We start from the raw sequence: 6561 nt of genomic DNA, 5'->3' as shown, positions 1-6561 counted from the left end.
AAGGTCAAGTAACTTTCTTGATTTTGAACGTGTAATCAGCGTCTCGAAATTTCCTATTAATAAATGAACAAGGATGAATTCTTTTTAAAAAATATAATTTTAGTTAGTGAAAGACTTAAGGTAAAGAGAGAGCAACCATTGGTGCACATAATGTTATTATATAATAGGTTTAATTTTAAATCTAAGCACATTGTTTCAGAAAGAGTGAAATGCATAGATTTAGGATAACAGAAGAATGATCCTTTGGTGATCCTTTGGTAATCCTTTTCAACTGATTGCGGCGCCTCCGTAGCCAGGTGGGAAGGAGCAGCAGTGCGTAGCACACGCTTCTTGATTAGACTGGGGCTCGAGCTCGTCACCACCAAATACGGAGGATGCGGAAAGGTCAGGGAATGACCACCGCATATCCCGGAGCAATATGGCCTTAGTTGCTAATGCTCCTAAAAACCAAATAACAAACAAACAACAACAAACATTTTCAACTGATTACTCCCATCACTACCACTAACCTCTGTGAAGCGTAAAGATGGTTGAAATGGACCTTTCTTTTGGTTGAATGGGTGCATCACAATATTGACATTAGCATTAGTAGAGGCATATGATGCAAGAAATCAAGCCTATGCAGCATCAGCCAAAAAAAAAAAAAAAAACCCTTCTCATTTCATCCACCCACTCGCTCTAAATGTTTGTCTAGTTCTGCCTTGAATCTATGACAGGTGCAAGTTTGTTCCAGCAATCAACCACCCACTGGCTAAAGGCAAACTTCCACACATCCATCCTACAACTGTCCTTCCTCAATTTGAATTTATGCCCTCTCAGGTGATTATTCTGGACAAGAGGAAGAATCCCATAAGCACTGAGCATGCTCAAACCATTCAAAGCTTTATACACCTCAATTAGATCACCTCGCAGGTGCCTTCTCCACACACTGTAATTTGCAAAAATTAAGCCTTTCTTCGTAAAAGCAACTCCTTTTTCCATTCACTAATCTTGTTGCCCTTCTCTGTACTCGTTCCAACAGCTCTACATCCTTCTTAAAATGAGGCCTCAGACCTGTATACGGTACTCAAGGTGTGACCTGACCATTCCCTTATACAAGGGGATAATCACCTCCTTATCCCTGCTAGAAAAATTCCTGTATATCATTGACTCTTGCAGACCGTCTGCACTGCTCAGAAAACTTCATATCTGCCTGCACAATTACCCCCAGGTCCTTTTCACTCTCTACCACTACCACACAGTTGATACGTTACTCTGCGGTTAATGCTACTATTAGCCCAGCTGCTCAACTTTTCTAGATCCTGTTGCAGCAGCGTACTGTCATTAGTGTCATTAACAACCATGTCGACCTTCGTATCGTCTGCAAACTTGGACGTTAAGTCTGATATACCATCATCAATGTCATTTATAAATACAGAAGACATTCATTCAATTTGTTAGCTACCTGAACAGGATCATCAACAGTTGAACCATCGAGACCAAGTGGTCCAATCTGATTCATCCTCTTCCTTCTAGAGTTTACATAAGTAAAGAACTCTTTGCATCCTTTGCCAAAGATTTCTCGTAATCTGCCTTTGCCTGCCTAACCTACTTTGTGACTTGGTTGCAGACCATCTACATCTATCATAGGCTTCCGTGTCACCTGTTAATTTATATGTATCCCGTGCATTTTTCTTCTCTGCCACGTGACTAATTAGTTCATCTGACATCGATTTAGGCCGAAATCTTGAACAATATTTCAAGATTTAGGCCTAAATTTAGCTTCCAAGATTAATTCTTTGAATTCAAGATTTAGCTTCCAAGATTAATTCTTTGAATGTTCCCATTTTGAATTTGCTGTTGGTAACATCATCAGTTGGTCCCACTATATAGAATTTAAATACTGTCTCAGACCATCGTAGTCGCCTTTACGAAAGCAAAAACCCTTCCCTTTTCCCCATGATGGTAGTTACCTCTTTGAGTAAATCCCACTTCAGCACACTGTGATCACTTCCACCTAGTGGTTCCTTTATCTGCAGATTCTTAATGCATGAAGAATCACTGCTGATAACCAGATCAAGGGTATTACTCCCTCTAGTTGCCTCCCGAACATGCTGATGTAGAAAACAATCATCCAATAAATCCACAAAAGCCTTGCTAGTGTGTGAGTGACCAACCCACAAATTGTAGTCAATATCTCGGAAATTAAAATCCTCCATTATAAGACATTCTGATTTACTGAACCACTCTATTTTTCTGCACAATTGTTCATTATACTCATCAGATTCATTAGGCCTATAACACACACCTACTCTTATTTTATCTTTCCCACAGCTTATTTCACACCAAACTGACTCAACATTGCACTGTCCATCTGTGTCAATTGGATTCACTTCCTTAGATTTTATGTATTTCTTAACCCCTCCTCCCTTCCTATCCTGTCTATCCTTTCTGTACACATTGTACTCCCAAATTCCAGTTCTGCATTCCTTATATCTGTGTGACACCACGTCTCTGATATTCCAATAATATTCGCCTTTGATGTCTTGACCAACAATTTAAATTCATCAAATGTATTTATCAAATTCCTAGCATTGGTGTATATGCAAGTATACATGAATCTGTTCCTATTCTTAGCTACCCTAACACAGCCCATGTATTTACTTGTTCCCCGATGACTCCCAGCAGTCTGGAATCCATACAGATGATGACATAAAGATGATGCCGCTATCTCTGATAATGATAATAGTTGTGGCTTTTGTTTTGTGAAATATTCTGATGAAAAATCTGAACAGTTGGCTGATGCCAAACGAAGCTTAGTGGTAGTGATGGGAGTAATCAGTTGAAAAGGATTACCAAAGGATTATTCTTCTGTTATCCTAAATCTATTCATTTTCCTCTTTCTGAAACAATGTAAGAATTCAATAATTTTCATTCGATTGTACTCATTATACCGGCTCTCGAGTCACTCTTCTACACTGCTCGACAAAATCAACAGAACAAAATGTTTTTCATGAATATTTTGTTGTGACAAGTGTAGCCGAAGATGCACTGCCAAACGAAGGTTGAGGAACGGGATCACGAAGAATGTGTTGACCATAAGCAGTTTTTGTTGGTCAGATGAAGATTGTAAAGTTTTATTATCTCCTCCTACCCCTGTCTCACGGACCAGTCTTTACGTATTCGTGTATCAATTGCACATTTTATTTCAATATTTTCTCAGATTCAAATAAAGAAACATAACTTTGACAAACGAATATATCATATAGATGGTATATATACTATAGCGAAGTATATATAATACTATTAAAATTTTAAAAAGATTTGAACACGTTCAAATCAAGAAACATGATTTTAGACACTGTGTCCCTAATCAGCGTAATACGCTCTTCGCTGATCGTTGAGGAAATTCTCTCGGTCGAAAACCAAGTTGCAATTAGGAAATATGTTTTTTGGATTAATTTCGAAAAGCATAGGATAAATGATTTTATTTTAAATCCACCAGTTTTGTGGATTTTTATGTCTTAACTAATTTAAATATATTGATATTTAAATGCAGCTGTACTTCAGCAATGTTAGATAATCTACGATTTTCTATTCGAACAAGATGTAGAATCAAGTCCCTCTGAAACTGAGTTGGATTTGTTCGTAGATTTCGAAGATGCCCATGAGAACAGAACAGTTGGTAGAAGATTTTGAAACACGGAACGATACACGTGGTTAGATCTAGTCATTTTGTCCTTTCAGACATGCCGACTCCCTGGTGGTTAGCACAGTGGTTATAACAGTTGTAACTGAAGCATTATTATAAGGCTGTAAATTTTTAAAAGGCAGGTGACTATGATATTGCTCAATGACTGGAGTCATTAGATTAGTAATGGCCCAAGTGAGTAATTCAGCCAGCTAGACGATTCGGTCGTCTAGCTAGCCACTTCAGTCGATCTGGTATCTCATTCTGTGAGGTAAGGGGATGCAACTTGGATGAGATAGCGAGAGAGATACTTTTAGAATATTTCGAATCACCAAAAAAACCCAAAATTAGCCTTTCATAAAATTTCAGGAACTGATGAATTTGTAATCAGAAATAATATATCACGTTATTTTTTACTGTTAAGGGTTGGTTCTTGCTTGTCCAGAGGCCTTTGCTGACTATGTGTATTGCTGTCACCATAGTAGGATGGCTTCAACTTTTATCTCTAGGTGATTATCACCCCTGTTCCTGACTCCCAGGCCTTCCTGAGAGTGGAATTCCACCTTCTGTGGGATTTACTTCTCTGAGGTTTCCGAGTGTTCTGTATTTGACCGCACAAATATACTTTCACTCTACCTTATTCCACTCACTTGTGAGCATCTTGTCCTCCTACATGCTTCTTCCTTCTTTAAGTTTCCTTTTTCCGGTTCGGCACCCAGACGAACCGTAGCTTAAGAAGAAAATCTTTCTAATGCTCCCCTCTTTACCTTCCTCCCTGTTATCTAACCCCTTAAACTATACCCAAATTCCTTTTATTCTCACGCCGCATGCATTCTCGCCCTAGCTACAGTATTGGTAGCCCTGAGAATCCTATCTATCAAAGGTTTCTCCTCCGTGTCTGGTCACGCTCTCCGTGCCGTGGATGGATGCTGGAAGGTCCCTTCCTGGTAATCGTGCCTCAGGTAACTAGGTGATCAGTCGAACTACACGAACTCACTGAATATAACTTGAATAGGTTTGCTATAGCTGCCATTCCTGCGGTGAGCGAATGTAAATTTTGGAGATCTTTGTCCAAGTCAGTAATCTGTAATTTGAGAATCGAATCTCAAATCATATATTACTGTTAGTTTGCTAACGTTTTCTGGAAATTACATCCATTGACATTTATTTGATAAAAATCTTAACGAGAAATCTGAAAGCCAAATATTATTGGTCAACATGAGAAGATCCAGGTGGGTATAAATTGGTGTAATTACACCCTTTCCTAATATTTTTCCAAAAGAATGTTTCTGCATAATACTCTCCTGTGTTATCAGTAAAAAGAAATTTTCTTATTAGCATAAGCATTAGCAGAGGCATATGATGCAAGAAAGCAAGCTTATGCAGCATCAGTCAAAAAAAAAAAAAAAAAAAAAAAAAAACACTCCCATTTCACCCCTCCGTTCGTTCGAAATACCTGTCCAGCTGAGCCTTGAATTTATTTAGGCTATCAACTTCCACAACAAGGGATGGAAGTCTGTTCCACCAACCAACTACCCGCTGGCTAAAGGCAAATTTCCGCACAGCTGTCCTACATCTGTGTTTCCTCAATTTGAATTTATGCCCTCTCAGGTGATTATTCTGAGCAAGAGGAAGAATCCCATCAGCATTGAGCATACTCAAACCATTCAAGGCTTTACACACCTCTATCAGATCACCTCGCCGGTGCCTAGTCTCCAGACACTGTAATTTGCAAACCTTAAGCCTTTCTTCTTAAGAGCTACACTTTGTTACATTCACTAATCTTGTTGCCCTTCTCTGTACTCGTTCCAGCAGCTCTACACCCTTCTTGAAATGAGGCCTCCAGAGCTGTATACAGTACTCAAGGTGTGGCCTGACCATTGCCTTGTATAAGGGGATAATCATTTCTTTATCCTTGCTAGAAAAATTCCTGTATATCATTGACAAGACTCCATGAGCTACTCTTACAGCCCGTCTGCACTGCTCAGAAGACTTCATATCTGCCTGTACAATTACCCCGAGGTCCTTTTCATTCTCTCCCACTGTCAGTGTAGTACCACAGAGTTGATACGATGCCCTGGGGTTGCTGTTTCCTATATGTAGTAATTTACATTTGTCGATGTTAAACTTTATTTGCCACCTCTCAGCCCATCTGCTCAACCTTTCCAGATCCCGTTGCAGCAGCATAGCGTAAGTAGTGTCCTTAACAAACCAACCTTTGTATCGTCTGCAAACTTGGACATTAAGCTTGATATACCATCATCAATATCATTTATAAATACAGAAAACAACAATGGACCCAACACTGAATCCTGTGGGACTCCATTAATGACATTAGTCCACGATGAGCAGTTTCCATTGATTACCACACTCTGTCTTCTCCCCCCTCAACCATCCCATTTATCCATAGCAGCAATTTGCCTCCAATGCCACACTGCTCCAATTTGTGCAGCAGTCTTCCATGTGCAACAGTATCGAAAGCCTTTCTAAGATCCAAATATATTATATCAAAGTTATTCCCTGAATCCAGTTCTTTTTGCGACTGCATCATAGTATCCAATCAAAATGATCAGGCAAGACTTTCCCTTAACAAAACTATGCTGTGTCCGAGCTATAACTGAAGTCTTGTCTAGATGATCCTGCAGTGCTTCTTTAACCAGTGCCTCCATTAATTTTCCTGGAACAGAAATTAAACTCGCGGGTCTGTAATTACTTGTGTTGCCCTTTGATCCTCCTTTGTGAATTGGGGTCACATTTGCACATTTCCAGTCTATGGGTACCTCCCCTGAGTCCAAGGAAGCTCTCATAATTATGGCTAAAGATTAGCTTACTTCCTTTACTGCCTCTTTTAATATAACTGATAGATCCCATCCACCCTAGGTGTCTTTCTT

The sequence above is a fragment of the Mastigoproctus giganteus genome, chromosome 9 (assembly GCF_048544385.1).
Source record: "Mastigoproctus giganteus isolate SK-2022 chromosome 9, ASM4854438v1, whole genome shotgun sequence".
Lineage (NCBI taxonomy): Eukaryota > Metazoa > Arthropoda > Arachnida > Uropygi > Thelyphonidae > Mastigoproctus > Mastigoproctus giganteus.
This window is presented reverse-complemented; position numbering follows the sequence as displayed.